The sequence below is a fragment of the Musca autumnalis genome, unplaced genomic scaffold (genome assembly GCF_047663935.1).
Source record: "Musca autumnalis isolate F117 unplaced genomic scaffold, ASM4766393v1 scaffold_3, whole genome shotgun sequence".
Classification (NCBI taxonomy): domain Eukaryota; kingdom Metazoa; phylum Arthropoda; class Insecta; order Diptera; family Muscidae; genus Musca; species Musca autumnalis.
In genome coordinates this window covers 226,908,463-226,927,329 of record NW_027411866.1, presented here as the reverse complement: position 1 = coordinate 226,927,329, position 18,867 = coordinate 226,908,463, and the positions used below count along the sequence as shown (strand labels likewise).

At 28.1% G+C, this 18,867-nt stretch overlaps 1 protein-coding gene across 22 annotated transcripts in view; it reads right to left on the bottom strand.

Annotated features, from left to right (window-relative positions):
- The window catches only part of Nt5b (5' nucleotidase B), a 178,055-nt gene that overhangs the window by 64,249 nt on the left and 94,939 nt on the right, over positions 1 to 18,867 (bottom strand). The window contains exons 1-2 of one of the 22 annotated variants that reach the window (XM_073977038.1): positions 379 to 697; positions 95 to 173 (exon numbers count right to left, since the gene is read on the bottom strand). The exons of 9 other annotated variants lie outside the window; for them this stretch is intronic. The gene's annotated coding sequence lies outside the window, so the exon portion shown is untranslated. Of the gene's footprint in view, positions 1 to 94; positions 883 to 7,574; positions 7,919 to 18,867 lie in introns of those variants that run through there. 12 more of the 22 variants (XM_073977044.1, XM_073977032.1, XM_073977037.1 and 9 more) reach the window with 12 other exon arrangements.

The following is an 18,867-nucleotide window of genomic DNA, read 5'->3' as shown; positions in this document are numbered from 1 at the left end:
AGAGGATGTAAAACCAGAAGAGACATACAAGCGAAAGAAAAATCAATAAAATCTCGTTACAAAGCAACACAAATCATAATTTTGTAATTCACACCATTTACGAGGCGAGCTTTTTCACACTGTCCCCTCGAAACAACAAAAGTTGCAGATTTCTTTTGTTATTTTCGTTTTAACTGAAACGGAAATATAACAAGTAACGGTACGTTCACGTTGAACTATTATATTTATGACACTCGCGAACGAACACAAACACACTTCATATCCGTTAGTCGCGCAGTTGGTCACGTTTATGAATCTTTTTCATTTATGTTTATCTCACGTAACGGTAAATGACGAATTCGCCACTAGCCATCTGTCAATATAGAAAAATCCGCACACCTTCTTACAACGGAATTTGAAACAATTGCCAGACAGTCGGACAGTCAGCCAGACGTGCTGATGGTCTGCTAGTCTTTTAAATGTTCCCTTAAACGCCAATTAAACACTTTAACATTTATGGCATTTATTGTGTTTTTTTCTTCTTTTTTTCATTTGTTTTTATTTCAATATTTAATGACAGGCGAATCGCCGTGTGTAACCAATGGACGGCTACCACTAGCAGCAGAGGGCATGTTGCCTTATTACAGCACTAAAATCACCAAACGGACACGAGAAAGGAGAAAATTCACTTTACTTTCATTTAAAAAGAAAGAAAACCAAGTAACGAATGAAAAATAAAAACACTTCAACACTTCTGTGAAATCTCCAATGCAATGCTGGCTGGCCTGCTGACTGGCTTGTTTGGGTCGTTATTTTGAACACGTTTAGTTTTTTGTGTGTGTTTTTTTTTCAAGTACTGCTTGCTGAAAGCTGAACAGCAGCCGAATGAACACACCGACCGACAATAACAACAAAAACAACAACTTTTTCAAGGTCTTCTTTTCGAGCAGCATATCGTTAAATAAATAATGTGCGAGTTTTTATGAGTAGGAAATCTAGAGAAAAAAAGAAAACAAAAACCAACAACAGATGCAGAATCTATGAGAAGGATTACCAACTAAATTACATCATTAGAATTCTTGGAATGTAGGGAGCCTTCAAATGTGGATTTTTTTAGAATATTTTGTTTTTTAAAAATTTGGTTTTTTAAAATAGTCTGGCTAAATCCCATTGTTGTTGTTTTATTGTTTTAAAACAACTAATTTATTAGTGGAAATATTTTAGAATATTTTTCTACGTACATGTATATTTTTTCAAGCATGTAGGTTAGGCTGGGGCGATTTGAAAACCTTAATGGACCCTTCGCGTTTCTTATTCCTGGGATTGAACTGACCATGGGTCTATCGTGAAAATCGAGCCTCCCGATTTTGACTTTAAGTTTTTTATCCACCCAAATTTTCACTACTTTTACCGTTATAAAAAAATAAAACGAAGTGATTCAAACGAACTAAAGGCATTGTCGTTGTCCATGGATCCCAACATGATATAATTTTGCATCAGAACGCTTGAATATTTTTCTGGTCAACTTTTGTAGAACAGTGCCATTTATCGAAATTTTTCGAAAAGTTTGCACCTTCTCAAGGCCAAAACTGCCTGAAGGAGCGTTCCAATGCTTTTGCGATGAATTAGAGAGTTCTTAACTACTGTCTTGGCAACAATTGTTGTCCTTGTGTTCGATCGAAAATCTCTATGGTTTGGCTGCTATATGCCAAAATGTCCAAAAAACGTGGATAAAAAACTTAAAGTCAAAATCGGGAGGCTCGATTTTCACGATAGACCTAGGGTCTAGTAGACTTTTTTGCTCAGTTCAAACCTAGGATAAGAAACGCGAAGGGCCCATTAAGGTTTTTTCCTTCCATACAGATCGCCCCGGCCTAATGTAGGTAATTTTAAGAATAATCTTTCAAAAACTTGAATTTTTACAAATATTTTTAATGTTTTCCAAATATTTTTTTATATTTTTTAAAATATTTGTAATATGTTTTAATATCGTGAATTTTTAAACATTTTTTAATGAATTCGATTTTCAAAAGATCATTTAATTTCGTGGATTTTTAAAAATTAAAAAAATTCGCGGATTTTTTTGAAAATATTTGTTCATTTTATGTTTAATTACAACTTAAAGTCGTGGATTTTTTTAAAAAAAAATGTAATGGATTTAAAAAAATATTTTTTTAATATCGTAGATTGTTAAACAATAGTATTTTAATGTCGTGGAATGTTTAAAAATAAATTGTTTTAATTTTTTGGACATTGTAAAAATATTTTTTATAAAAATAAAATAATAAAAAAACTAAATAAAATATTTTTTCACGCGATGAATTAAAAAAATGTCCCGGGTTAGTTAAAAATGTATTTTCATTTCATGTTTATTTATAACATAAGGTCGTGGATTTTCTAAAAATATTTTTTAATGAATTTTAAAAGATATATTTTTTTAAAATCGTGGATTTTCTTGGAAGGTTAAAAAATTTATTTTTTAATTTCTTGGATTTTTTAAAAATATTTTTAAAAAACGAGGATTTTTTTAAAATCGTGGATTTAAAAGAAATAATAACGTGGATTTTTTAAAATTATTTTTAATAACTTGGATTTTTTACAAATATTTTTCATAACGTGGATTTTTTACAAATATTTTTCATAACGTGGATTTTTTACAAATATTTTTAACAACGTGGATTTTTTACTAATATTTTTAATAACGTGGATTTTTTACAAATATTTTTAATAACGTGGATCTTTTAAAAATAGTTTTAATAACGAGGATCTTTTAAAAATATTTTTAATAACGTAGATTTTTAAAAATAGCTTTTAATAATATAAGTGGATTAATAAATGAAAAATATTTTTAAAAAAATTCAAGACATTAAAAACTATTTTTAATAACGTAGATTTTTAAAAATAGGTTTTAATAATATAAATGGATTAATAAATGAAAAATATTTTTAAAAAAATTCAAGACATTAAAAACTATTTTTAATAGCGTAGATTTTTAAAAATAGGTTTTAATAATATAAATGGATTAATAAATGAAAAATAGTTTTAAAAAAATTCAAGACATTAAAAAATATTTTTAATAACGTAGATTTTTAAAAATAGGTTGTAAATATATAAATTGATTAATAAATTAAAAATATTTTTAATAAAATTCAAGACATTAAAAAATATTTTTAAAAAAATTCAAGACATTAAAAAATATTTTTAAAAAATCCACGACATTAAAATTATATTTGAAAATCTACGACATTAAGAAATATTTTTAAAAATCCACGACTTTAAGAAATATTTAAAAGAATCCACGACATTAAAAAATATTTTAAAAAAATCCACTACATTAAGTCATATTTTAAAAAAAAATCTACGACACTAAAAAACATTTTTTTAAAAAATTTCTTAATGTTTAATGTCGTGAAATTTTTAAAAATATTTTTAATGCCGTAGATTTTTTAAAAATATTTTTTAATGCCGTAGATTTTTTAAAAATATTTTTTAATGTCGTGGATTTTATACAAATATTTTTAATGTCATTAACGACATTAAAAAATATTTTAAAAAAATCCACAACATTAAAAAAATATTTATTACATATTTACATCTTTGTGTTTATTTCAGCTTAAGTCCATATTTTGTTGTAATTCAATTGTTTGAATAACAACAACATATTTTAAAGAGGATATGAAATTGGAGTTGTTTGGTGACAACTGAAACTATAGTATTCCCTACCCTTCGCCCGCAACTAATCAATTTCATATCCTCTTTAAAATATTTTGTTGTTATTCAAACAATTGAATTACAACAAAATATGGACTTAAGCTGAAATAAACACAAAGATGTAAAATTCTGCAGTCCAACAATAAAAAACGCCAACAACAATAATAGGCATCAGCACGGCCTTGTTGACTAATGCGTAATGCAAAAACAACTTTCTTGTTGTTTTTACCCTCGCTTATTGAAGCAACATTCCTATGTTCGTATTCTTTGCGAAGCAAAGACGACATAAAAACAGTGGTGGATATAAAATTCTTTAGTTCGACTCAAATTGTAAGGTAAACAGCTTTAGGGCCATACAGCAAATTTCTCATTTTGTTTAATTTGCTAGATGGCTTTATTGACCTGTTTATCGATACAGAGTCGGCGAAAAAAGGGAACTGATGAAGTTGTTTGGTGACAACTGAAACTATAGTATTCCCTACCCTTCGTCCGCAACTAATCAATTTCATATCCTCTTTAAAATATTTTGTTGTTATTCAAACAATTGAATTACAACAAAATATGGACTTAAGCTGAAATAAACACAAAGGTGTAAAATTCTGCAGTCCAACAATAAAAAACGCCAACAACAATTATATATTTATTTAAAAACATTTATAAAGTTATAAATTATAATATAGAAATATTATAAAAACACGAGCAATTAAAGCTACCGGCTAAACATTAAAAAATATGTTTAAAAAAATCTGCAACATTAAAAAAATATTTTTATAATTCCACGACATTAAAAAATATTTTTAAAATATCCACGACACTAAAAAAGTTTTTTTTTAAATCCACGACATTAACAAAATTAAAAAAATATTTTTTAATAAAAATAGGTAAACAACTTTTTAAGTTAAACGGTTTTATGTTAAACATGCATTGCAATGTTTAAGATAAATGTACTAAAAACCAAAAAATAATAAAATAGATGCAGTCGTGGGAATTATAAACATATGCATAGACCAGACTAAAATAAAACCGTGGGGCACGTCAATTGTCTACAATCGTTGATTAAAATGTTTGCTTTGTAATGTTACACTATAATTAGGCAGTTGTTCAACCGACAACGATGGACGTGTGATAAGTAGGGCTAGAATGTGCCCCACGGTTTTATTTTAGTCTGGTCTATGCATATGTTTATAATTCCCACGACTGCATCTATTTTATTATTTTTTGGTTTTTAGTACATTTATCTTAAACATTGCAATGCATGTTTAACATAAAACCGTTTAACTTAAAACGTTTTTTTTTACCTATTTTTATTTTCTAGTTTTTAGTTTTTATTTCGCATTCTGTTTAATTCATTTAGTGCTTCATTATTGCAAGGTTTCTTGCCCGTTAGTTTATTGCAGTCCAACGGTTTTATGTTAAACATACATTGCAATGTTTAAGATAAATGTACGAAAACCCCTTTTATTTGATACTCATATTGATGGGATTGATAAAACCTTCGTTATCCGCCATTTTGCAGCGGCCGCCATCTTGGATTTTAATTTTATATAGTACATTGTATTCTACTGGTTGAGCACTTTCATTTGCTACCCATATTGATGGGATTGATAAAACCTACGTTATCCGCCATTTTGTAGCGGCCGCCATCTTGGATTTAAAATTTTTATGCCCTTTGTTGAGCCCTTTCATTTGATACCCATATTGATGGGATTAATAAAACATAAATTATCCGCCATTTTGTAGCGGCGGCCATCTTGAATTTATAATGATAATGAATAAACATAATTGTATTGTCACCAAAATCCAAAGTGTATACAAAATTTCAGATTAATCGGTTGACAGGAAGAGGGTGAAATTTGAATTACTAAATTTGACCCAAGAATAAAACAAACGGGGTGAGCTAAATAAAACCATTTAAAAATCCACGACATTAACAAAATTAAAAAATGGTATTTTTTTAAATATTTTTTTTTGAATTTCGTGGATTTTTTAGAAATAGTTTTTTAATGTCGTGGATTTTTTTAAATATTTCTTAATGCTTTAAAAATATTTTTAATGTCGTGGAATATTTTTAATGTTATTAACGACATTAAAAAATATTTTAAAAAATCCACGACATTAAAATTTTTTTTTAAATAATCCACGATTTTAAAAAATATACTTTTAAAAAATCCACTATATTTATTAAATTATAAATTATAATAAAGAAAAATTATAAAGCACTAGAAATATAAGAGCTATCGGCTAAACATTAAAAAAAATATTTTTAAAAAATCCGCGACTTAAAAAAATATTTTTATAATTCTACGACATTAAAAAAATATTTTTAAAAAATTTTTTTTATTCGAAAAAATATTTCTTCAAGCATTTGAAAATTTTTAATATTTTTTTTAAATAATTTTTCAATAACGTCAACATTTTTAAAACTATTTTTTAAGGACACGAGGTATACTTTTTTAAAGTTGTCGATGTTGTTTGGACTTTTTAATTAAGAATATTTTTTATAGTCGTGGATATTTGAAAAAAATATTTTTTCAATGGGATTCTCCAACATATTTTTTGAGTTAAAAAATATTTTTAAACAACATTTTTTTAAAGACTTGGATATTTTTACAAATTATTTTTTCAAGAACAGGTATATTTTTAAAAATAGTTTTTTAAGGCTATTGAGTTTTGGATAATATTTGTTATTATGTTGTTATTTCTAAAAAAATACTTATTCAGGAACGTGGATATAAAAAAATATTTGTTTAAAGAACGTTGACATTTTTACATATTAACATATTTTTTAAAGGACTTGCTTATTTTTCAAAATACTATTTCATTTTATTTTAAAAATATTTTTAGGGACTTTTATATTTTTAAAAACTAATCTTTCACGGACGTAGATATTTTTTAAAAAACTATTTTTTTGAGACGTTGGTGTTTCTAATTTTTTTTTTTTTTTTTAATTTGGTATGTTCCAAAACTACGAGAATCTACTAAGTTTTACTATTTTTTTCCGATAGTATAAAGGAAAAAATGTTGTCGTAGTAAAAAATAGTAGCTTCTTGCAGGTTCTGGAACAGAGCAGTTATTGCATCCCGGGTCCATATTTAGCTCAATTTTATGGGACCTCCACTCAATTTACCCTATTTATGACGTTTATCGAAACTCCGTTGTGGAATCTGCAACTGCAAGAAAAGCAACCTAATACCCAACATACCGTAAAAGCAATTTAGACACATTGCCGGATGATCGGTATAATTTGTCGGTACTTGTTCCTAAAACCAGTATGGTCGCCAATCAAAATGATTTTTATTCTAATAAAAATATGAAATTCCTTTAAGAATCCATTCATGATTATTGGCTATACTTCCCATATTTCTCCTACACATTCTGGCTACACCACCAACCAGCCAGATCACGTCACAATATTAGTTACAACACTTTTTTCCATGCGCCGCCTGAAATCTTTGCATCGCCAACGAAAGGAACCGAAAAAAGGCGAAATGCCAACAAACAAATAGAAGAAGAAGCACCAATAGCAATAATAACAAAAAAACAACAACACAGCAACGTGATATCCAAGAAAAGTAGCTAAACACGAAAGAACATTTCCTTAAAGACCCCACAGAAGGAAAAATGCAGATGGCAAAAAGGATAGAACAACAAGGTAAGGGTGAAAGGTTGGAGGAGAAAGTGGAGGAGTATTATAGTGGGAGGTCGTAGTGGGAGTTGTTAGAACCAAACGAAAATAAATAATAAATGTTTGTTATTTTCTTTGCTTTGTGCACTGTTAAAAACAACACCAATGGTGTAAAAAAGTCGAAGAGAGGGGCGTAAGAATTGTTTTTTTTATTCAACACCAAATGCTTCTTTTTTGTGTTTTCGTAATTTAACACTACCGTTTTTCTTGGCGGCGTTTAGCGAAATTGAAGATGTTGCACGCGATCTGATTTCATGCGAACGAATTTGTTACGTTTGGTGTTGCCAACACTTGTCTTTTCTTTTGACCGGCTTTTTTCAGAGGTCGCAATACCGAACGCGAATATTTTTTCCCCAAATATTTAAATTCTTTTTAGGTAATCGATTCTTTTCTTGTAGTCTTTTGTTTTTCTTTTCTTCTTAAATCACATTTTTGCACTTTTTTTGAAATGGTCAGTTATTGTCGCCGTTGATTCCCATGTTGGCTCTGTAATGGGTTTCGACAAACTAACCAGACAGACAATATTAACCACAAGTGTGTAATAGCGGCACGGTATGCAAAATAACTAAAACTAATACTATAACAAAAATAACAACAACCACACAATGATGCAACAAAATTATCAAAACAAAAATAATAATATAAAAGGTTTTTTGTTTGAGAAGTCGACCAGGTGTTGAGCTACTTGTGGTGGGACAGTTATTATTTGAAAAATTTAATATAGTATATGGTAGTTTTTTAAAGAAGAACTATCAGAGTAAGCAATAAATCAATAAACGTTTAAAGCAGTATTTTTTAAGGACCATTAGACCAATAAACGTGGATTTTTGTTAAGGATACTTTTCAGAGCTTGTGGGACTACTAATTATCAGATTACTAAATATGATTTTTTTTAAGAATATGTTTAATGGACTATCAATCCAATAAGGTAGATTTTTAAATAATATTTGTTTCAAGATTCCAAGTACGTGGAATTTTACAAATAAATCTTTTTAGTACGTTGATTTTTTTAAAAATATTTGTTCAAGGACCTGGATTTTTAAAATATTTTTTCAAGAACTTTTTTTTTGAAATACTTTTTCAAGCACAATTATTTGTTTGAGATACTTTTTCAATTACGTGGCTTTTTTAAAAATATTTTTACAATTATGTGGATTTTTATTTATTTTTTCAATTACGTGAATTTTTAAATATTTTTTCAATTACTTGGCTTTTTAAATATTTTTCAATTACGAGGATTTTTAAAAACTTTTTTTCAATTACGTGGATTTTTAAAAATATTTTTTTGAGATATTTTTTCAAGTACAACTATTTTTTTGAAATATTTTTCCAATTACGTGGATTTTTTAATTATTTTTTAATGCATGTATTTTTAAAAATATGTTTTCAAGCACGTGAAATCTTTGAATATATTTTTTCAATTACATGGATTTTTAAACATATTTTTTAATTACGTAAATTGTTTAAAAATATATTTTCAATTAGTTTGATTTTTTAAATTTAATTAAATATAACTAAATATAATTATAAATTCATTTTTAGAAATAGTTTTCCGACGTGTATTTTTTAAGAGTAAGCAATAAATCTATAAACGTTTAAAGCAGTATTTTCCAAGGACGATTAGACCAATAAACGTGGATTTGTTAAGAATACATTTTCAGTACGTCGATTTCTTTAAAATATTTTTTTAAGTACGTGGATTTTTTAAATATTATTCAAGTACAATTTTCTTTTTAAATATTTATTATTTTTTGAGATACTTTTTCAATTACTTGGATTGTTTAAAAATATTTTTTCAATTACGTGAATTTTTATTTTTGTTCAATTACGTGGATTTTTTTATAAATATTTTTTTAATTATGTGAATTTTTATTTTTCTTCAATTACTTGAATTTTTAAGTATATTTCCAATTACGAGGATTTTTATAAACTTACGTGGATTTTTAAAAATATTTTTATCAAGTACAATTATTTTTTTAGATAGTTTTTTAAGTACAATTATTTAAAAATATTTTTTTAAGAACGTAAATTTCTTTAAAGTGTTTTTTTCCGTTACGAGTTTTTTTAAAAAATACTTTTGAAGTATATTGATTTTTTAAAATATTTTGTATGTGCGTGTATTTTTTAAAATATTCTTCCAAGTACGTGGACTTTTTAAACATATTTTTAATGTCGTGTTTTTTAATTTTTTTTTTACTTTACAAGGATTTTTAAAAATATTTTTTCAAGTACGTGGATTTGTCGAATGTATTTTTTGTTGACCTTTGGACTGTCTAAAAGCCAAACTAAACCAACCAAAATAGTACGTAGATTTTTTAAAAATATTATTTCTAGTACGTGGAATTTTAAAAATGATTTTTCTCGTACGTGGAATTTTAAAAATATATATTTACAAGTACATGAATTCTTTAAAAATATTTTTTTCAATTAAGCGATTTCTTTGAATATTTTTTCAAATTACGCGAATTTTTTAAAATATATTTTTTAGATACTTGGATTTTTTAACATTTTATTAATTTTTTATAAATTTTTTTGGATTATTTAAATATATTTTAAAAATTAGGAGGGTTGGCGTTTTTTGTTTGGGATGACGACTTCTATTTTGTTTTTCAAAATAGTCAGGCTTAATCCCATAGTTGTTGTTTTAATATTTTATTAAAACAAGTTTAATTTATTAGTGGGAAAAAATTGGCGATGTTTACCAAGGGGTAAGGCAGGGAATACTATAGTTTCAGATCTCGCCACAGATCTTCATCAGTTCCCTTATTTCTTGTTTTTCAACAAGAAACTTTTTATACCCAAATGTCAATTAGTTATGTGCTTTTTCGTCGAGAATCGACGAACGCATAGCAGTGGGAAAAATTTGGATTTGTTTGCAAGTGAAGTTGCTAGAGTTTAGGTAGTGCCAAAGAAATTCTCGATCAGAGTGTTTCTTTGCGCACGTATCTATTTGAGCTAGCAATTGACACTTGGGTATAAAAAGTTTCTTGTTGAAAAACAAGAAATAAGGGAACTGATGAAGATCTGTGGCGAGATCTGAAACTATAGTATTCCCTGCCTTACCCCTTGGTAAACATCGCCAATTTTTTCCCACTAATAAATTAAAGTTGTTTTAATAAAATATTAAAACAACAACTATGGGATTAAGCCTGACTATTTTTAAAAGCATTTTAAAAATTTTTAATCTTTTTACAATGTTTTGTTTTTTTTTTAATATTTTTAATTTTTTAAATATATTTTGTTTTTTTTTTTTTAATATATTGGGTTTTTTGTGTTTTCAAATACGTGGATTTATGAAAATATAGTTATAAATATTTTTAAGGACGTGGATTTTTTTAAAACCAGTTCTTAATGCCGTGTAATTTTTAAAAATAATTTTTTAATGTCGTGGATTTTTTTAAGTTCTTTGAAAAAAATGTTCAATTGCGTGGATTTTTTAAAATATCTTAGATACTTGAATTTTTTTAATATTTTGTTATTTTTCATAAATATTTTGGATTATTTAAATAAATTTTTGATTTTTTTAAATTTTTTACCATATTTTTTTAATATTTTTAATTTTAAAAATATTTTGGATTTTTTAATGTGTTTTCAAATACGAGGATTTTTTAAAACCAGTTTTTTAATGCCGTGTAATTTTTAAAAATATTTTTTTAATGTCTTGGTTTTTTAAATATTTTATTCAATTACGAAAATTTTTTATTTACATGGATTTTTAAAAAACATTTTATTCAATTACGACATTTTTTTAATTACGTGATTTTTTTTTAAATATTTTATTCAATTACGAAAATATTTTTTAATTATGTGGATTTTTTAAAAATATTTTTTTTCAATAACGTTAAGTTAAGTGGTTTTTTTTAATAACTTGGATTTAAAAAAATATTTTTGTTTTCAATTACGTTAAGTTTTTAAAAATATTTTCTAGGTACGTAAATTTTTTAACAAATATTATTTCAATTACATGATTTTTTAAAAAATATTTTTTTAATTACTTGCATATTTTGAAAAATGTCGTTTTGAATAATTTGAATTTTTTAAAAATATTTATCAATAACGTGTTTTTTTAAATATTTTTTTTATTTACGAGCATTTTTTAAAAATATTTTTTTGTTACCTGAATTTTTTAAAAATATTTTTTAGTTATGTGGATTTTTAAAAATATATGTATAAATATTTTCCAATATTTTTTATAAATATTTTTCAATATTGCTAGCGATTTTTTTGGGATCTTCAAGATTTTGTCCAATATTATTTTTTCCATATTTTTAAGATTTTTTTAGGATATTTTTAAGGAATTTTTTTTGAAAAATATTTTTATTAATATTTATTTTATTTTAAGAATATATTCTAAATTTTTTTATAAATATTTTTAAGGACGTGGATTTTTAGAATATTTTTCAGTAATTTTTATAAATATTTTTAAGAATTTTTATAACTATTTTAAGGACGTGGATTTTTGAAAGTACTTTCTATTAATATTTTTAAAGACGTGGATTGTTAAGAATACATTTCCAATATTTTTATTAATATTTTTATAAGCTTGGATTTTAAGAGTATTTTTGAATGTTATTTTTTATAAATATTTTAAGGGCGTAGATTTTTATTATTAATATTTTTAAGGTCATGGATTTTTAATAATATTTTTTATAAATATTTTTATATTTATTTTTATAAATATTTTTAAGGAAGTGGATATTTAATAAAAATTTTTATAAATAATTTTATGGACGTGGATTTTTAATAATATTTTATATTTTAATGTTTACAAAGGTATTACATATTTTTCAATATTTTTTTAGAATATATTTTAAGAACATGTATTTTTATAAATATTTTGCCGGACGTCGATTTTTAATAATATTTATTTATAAATATTTTCAAGGACGTGGAATATTAATATTTTTTATAAATATTTTTATGGATGTGGATTTTTATTAATATTTTTATACATATTTTTAAGGACGTGGGTTTTTAATAATATTTTTTTTATATATATTTTCAAGGACGTGGATTTATAATAATATGTTTTATACATATTTTTAAGGACGTGGGTTTTTAATAATATTTTTTTATAAATATTTTCAAGGTCGTGGACTTTTATGGATATTTTGTCAATATTTTTAAATTTTTTTTATAAATTTTGCTTTTCAAAATAGTCAGATTAAATCATAGTCGTTGTTTTAATATTTTATTAATCTGTGGCGAGATCCGAAACTATAGTCTTCCCTACCTTACCCCTTGGTAAACATCGTCAATTTTTCCTACTAACAAATTAAAGTTGTTTTCATAAAATACTAAAAGAAACGACTATGGAATTAAGCCTGACTATTTTTAAAAGCAAAATAGAAGTCGTCATCCCAAATAAAAAACGCCAACCATCCTAATTTTTTTATAAATATAATAACTAAGGAGGTGGATTTTGAGGAATATTCTTTTAATATTTTCAACAGCATTTTTATAAATATTTTTAAGGACGTGGATTTTTAAGGACGTACATTTTTAAGAATATTATTTTAATATGAACATTTTTAAATTTTTTTTATAAAAAATATAAAAAATATTTTTTGTTCAATATTTCTAAGGACGTGGATTTAAAAAAAAAACTTTTTTGTTCAAAATTTCTAAGGACGTGGATTTTTAAAAATATTTTTTGTTCAATATTTCTAAGGACGTGGATTTTTAAAAATATTTTTTGTTCAATATTTCTAAGGACATGGATTTTTAAAAATATTTTTTGTTCAATATTTCTAAGGACGTGGATTTTTAAAAATATTTTTTGTTCAATATTTCTAAGGACGTGGATTTTTAAAAATATTTTTTGTTCAATATTTCTAAGGACGTGGATTTTTAAAAATATTTTTTGTTCAATATTTCTAAGGACGTGGATTTTTAAAAATATTTTTTGTTCAATATTTCTATGGACGTGGATTTTTAAAAATATTTTTTGTTCAATATTTTTAAGGACGTGGATTTTAAAAAATATTGTTTGTTCAATATTTTTAAGGACGTGGATTGTAAAAAATATTTTTTATTCAATATTTTTAAGGACGTGGATTTTAAAAAAATATTTTTTGTTCAATATTTCTAAGGACGTGGATTTTTAAAAATATTTTTTGCTCAATATTTTTAAGGACGTGGATTTTTAAAAATATTTTTTGTTCAATATTTTTAAGGACGTGGATTTTTATAAATATTTTATGTTCAATATTTTTAAGGGCGTGAATTTTTAAAAATATTTTTTGTTCAATATTTTTAAGGACGTGGATTTTTAAAAATATTTTTTGTTCAATATTTTTAAGGACGTGGATTTTTAAAAATATTTTTTGTTCAATATTTTTAAGGACGTGGATTTTTAAAAATATTTTTGTTCAATATTTTTAAGGACGTGGATTTTTAAGAATTATTTTTGTTCAATATATTTAAGGACGTGGATTTTTTAAAATATTTTTTGTTCAATATTTTTAAGGACGTGGATTTTTAAGAATGATTTTTGTTCAATATTTTTAAGGACGTGGATTTTTTAAAATATTTTTTGTTCAATATTTTTAAGGACGTGGATTTCTTAAAATATTTTTTGTTCAATATTTTTAAGGACGTGGATTTTTTAAAATATTTTTTGTTCAATATTTTTAAGGACGTGGATTTTTAAGAATTATTTTTGGTCAATATTTTTAAGGACGTGGATTTTTAAGAATTATTTTTGGTCAATATTTTTAAGGACGTGGATTTTTATGAATATATTTTTGTAATATTTTTTATAAAACTTTTAAGGGCGGGATTTTTTTAATAATTTTTTTATAACTATGTTTAAGGACATCGGAATATTTTTTATATTTTTGACAAGTTTTGTTTATAAATATTTTTAAGGACATGGATTTTTAAGAATACTTTTTTCATAAATATTTATATGGCTGTGGATTTTATTAGAATGTTGTTCAAAAAAAAAAAAAATTAAAATTTTTACAGCATATTTTTTAGGACTGTCAGAGTCGTGGCCTTTCAGATCTTCCAAGAACCTTTACGTTAAACGCTCAAAAGACTTTCCACACTAATCGCTTTCACTCTCAAGCTGTAGGGCATTGAAATTGTTCAAAAAATCGACACACAAAAGAACACCACAAAAATATGAATAGCAACAAGAACAAAAAGCATAAAGAATCAATGAGAACGAACAGCAGCAGTGGTGGCAGCAGCCAAAGAGCAACCAAGCAATAAACTGCCAGCAGCAGCACCCTCCTTGTCATCTCTCAAACAAATCATTTTTGTGTAAAAAATTAATTTTTTACCATAAATTTTTATTGCTCGCCATGCGAGCGACGATAACTAGGGTAACTAAGGTGGGTAGTTTGGCTGGTGGTGTGGTGATATGATGCTGTATCTTCAATCGTAGGATTATAATGACGACTATGGTAAGGTAGGTGGGGTCTAATTGAAGCTTCTGAACTATAATATACAACTTTGAAATATAAAACTCAAGAAAGAGCTGAATTAAACGAAATACTTGTGTTGCCCATTGGTTAAGGTATGCTGTGTTCACCTGAAGTCACCCACTTGGCCTAGAATTATTCATCCTGTAGCACAGTTGCAAATCTCTTGGTGGAATTTTTGTGACTTTTCTAAATGAATGAATGTGAAAGATATAAAACTTCCCAAATTACCCCTCGTTTTTATAGACTAGCTCAATAAATCGTTTAATGTTGTTACTAAGTACCATAAACTGTAGCATATTTATATGAGGTAGATCTGAAAAATAATAGGTTATCCCAAACGTTTAACTAAATAGACAACAATTCTGTCTCATAAAGAATTCAATTGAATATTTTAGGTAATTTTTCCCCTGAATATGTATATCAATGGAAAGTCAGACTTCTCTCATATGATGTCGAAATGTCGTCAACATTACCTGAGGGGTATTTTTGTAACCGTTGAAAGTTTTATGTTCTCTGGCCTGGGAATCATACCCGGGGACGCATTGCACAAAAGGCATGTGCTTACCATTGCACCACAGTGGCACTCTTTTTTGTATTCATTACACCCTAATAAATTTGTTTTAACTATAATCAGTCATTCATTTGTCGTCGTCGACGACAGGTTAGTTGGCTGGAAGTTTTTTGTTCGTTTAAGAAAAATACCCAAAGATGAAATTAATATTTTTGTCCAGACACTTGCTACTCGAGTGGGCGCTAAGCATAGACAGACTGTCGTCTATTTCAACTGGGGCAGCATTACAAGAGTAAAGCTGGGAGGGGTATGGAATGAATGCTATCGCTGTCATAGATGTTCGATAATGTTGCCAACGTTTCTGTGTCATTTATGTATGGAGTGTGTTTGTTCTTGTGGGGAGGTGAAGAGACAAACAACATTGTTGCCCACTGTATAATGGTCGGTGCTTTTATTGTTGTTGTTTAATTGAATTTATTATAAACCTAAGTGGGTAAAGCTGTTAGGGTCTCTCCCTAATAAAACATATTATTGTAAGCTAAAATTTATTTAATAGAATAATTGACAGATATTATCAAATTGTTGTTGGTTGGAACAATGAAAAATTTGTTCACTTCAATGGCATTTTCGAAAACTATCACAGAGAAAAAATGACTTGATACGCATCACGCGTGTTAACGTGGTGTAATGATTATCAAGATACCATCACTTTTTCAGTGGGTTTTAAATGTTCTCTTTGGTTATTTAATGTCATTGACTTACGAACAAATCCAAGAAATTTGCTTTTTTTTTTCAAAAAAATTTAAAATTTCCGAATGCTCGGACAGCTCTCGGGAAGTATGCATTTACCCTAGATAAAAATAACCTGTTGTAATCGGGCTCCAAGGACTACTATATGCGGTAACAATTTCAAACTGATCCATAATTAGGACTTGAATTGACAACGCAAAATTTTAGGAGTGTGTGGTGTATGGAGCGTATAGTTCATTTTGTGTGAATATTACTCATACGCGAAGGTGTTGTAGTAGCAGGTTCTCGCAATATTTTTGGGTGTGTGTGAAGATAAATTGGATTTAAAATTGGAAAATTTAATTTTAGCAAAGACACGAACCATCAACAGTGTTCTGTTAAGGGATTAACAGATCTCTGTTAAGGACTCAACACAGCACTGAGGCTAAATTGAAATTGGAATTTAATGACACAATTTAATTTAAGAATGAAACTATTAAATTCGGTATAATATGTGAAGAATATTTAACTAAATTAAGGGAAACTGTAAATATTTATTTAGTATACAATTTAATTATATTAATGAGGTTTGTTTAAACGTTTAACTAATTATATACGTGTCAATTTCTAACAAAAGTACCAACGACCAAAACTGCTCAAGGGTTATTACTTTGGGGTGGGATTCGTCTACGGGGTATATTTTTCTGGATAGGGCATCAAATGTCCATCTAGCCTATGTACTTCAGGAAATTCTAAATATATTCTAATTGTGGAAAAAATTATTTTATATACCCACTACGAAAGCTGCTAAGGGGTAATTACTTTGGGGCCCCCAGCAAACAATGGGGAGGGGTTTGTCGACGGGATGCCCTATCCAGAAAAAAAATGTCCCGTCGACGAACCCTTCCCCATTGTTTGGTGGGGGCCCGCAAAGTAATTACCCTTTACCAATCAAGGTACAATTCTTAATCAAGGTTGCAATTCTTAAGATTGATGTTTGTAATTTGGTATAGAAGTTTCTATTACTCCTACGATGTTTGGTATTGCAAATGGTCTATATCGGTCCACGTTTTGATATAGCCCCCATAGAACGGTACCACACGATTTTCGGTATTTTTAAGGTTTTAGCTTCATTATCACACCGAAATGACTGAAATTTGGTACTTAATCTTCACTGGGGGTATGAAACTTTCCCTTTGTCTGTATAGGTCCACGCCTTCATATAGCCACCCGATTTTCGATATTTTGAAGGTTGTGGCTTCAATATTCCTCCGAAATGGCTAAAATTTGGTATTTAATCTTAGCTGGGGGTATGAAACTTCCCCCCAGAATGTTGTCGGTATAGGTCCACGCCTTCATATAGCCCCCATAGAACGGTACTTCCCGATTTTCGGTATTTTGAAGGTTGTGACCTAAATATTCCACCGAAATGGCTGAAATTTGGTATTTAGTCTTTATTTGGAGTATAAAACTTCCCCCAGAATTTTGTTGGTATAGGTCCACGCTTTCATGTAGCCCCCATAGAACGGTACTTCCCGATTTTCGGTATTTTGAAGGTTGTGACCTAAATATTCCACCGAAATGGCTGAAATGTGGTATTTAGTCTTTATTTGGAGTATAAAACTTTCCCCCAGAATTTTGTTGGTATAGGTCCACGCCTTCATTTAACCCCGATAGGTCGGTAACTCCCGATTTTGGTATTTTGAAGGTTGTGGCCTCGGACCACTACCTTGTTGCAGCAAAGGTGCGCACCCGGTTAAACGTAGCAAACAAAATACGAACAGACACAACACGAAAGTTAGACATCGGTAAGCTGCCATCACAACAGATAGCCACAGCATATTCCACTCATCTAGCCCAATTGCTTAATCAAAACACTCCACATCACGATAACATATCAGCGCAATGGAAAATTTTTACCCACTACATGCAAACAGCCGCAAAATCCATACTTGGATAACAGAGACCTCCACCAAGGAATACATGGTATGATCAGGAGTGTCGTGCTGCTACCGGCATATAGAGCTACTTTACAATCAGTAGGAACACGTAGCGCACGAGAGAGATATCGGGAGCAAAGGAGAGAGGAGAAACGTATTTCCGCAAGAAAAAGAGGGAGTGGAAGAGCGGGAGTGTGAACAAATCGAGATGCACAGGAGCCAGAATGAAGTCCGAAAATTCTACCAAAGAGTCAAGCATCAAACTGATGGCTTTGGTACAGGAACAGCATCAGCTAGTTTGCACCATGTGGCAGGAAGAACGTGACGATTGGAACCTGAGCATCCTGTGTTCCGTCCACAAGAAAGGAGATAAGACTGTATGCTGCAACTATAGGGCAATAAGTCTTCTCCCTATTGCTTATAAGATAGTGTCAGGGATATTGTGCGAACGACTAAAGCCAATGGTCAACGAAATAATTGGACCATACCAATGTGGCTTTAGACCTGGCAAGTCCACCATTGCCCAGATATTTACCCTGCGGCAAATCCTGGAGAAGACCCAAGAGATGCAGATCGACACCACCCACCTTTTTGTCGATTATAAAGCAGCCTTCGACAGCCCGCTACGTTCAAAGTTATTCCAAGCCATGTCTGAATTTGGTATCCCCGCAAAGCTCATCCGGCTTTGTTAATGACACAATCTACACCAATAGCCAGATGTTACTTGCTTATGCTGATGATATAGACATCATGGGACGATCACTAAAAGAAGTAACTGATACCTTTATGAAGGTCGAAGGAGAATCTGCTAAAGTGGGTCTGGCGGTAAACGGCGAGAAGACCAAGTTGATGCTCTCGACGCGCAGTGCGTCCATTGTG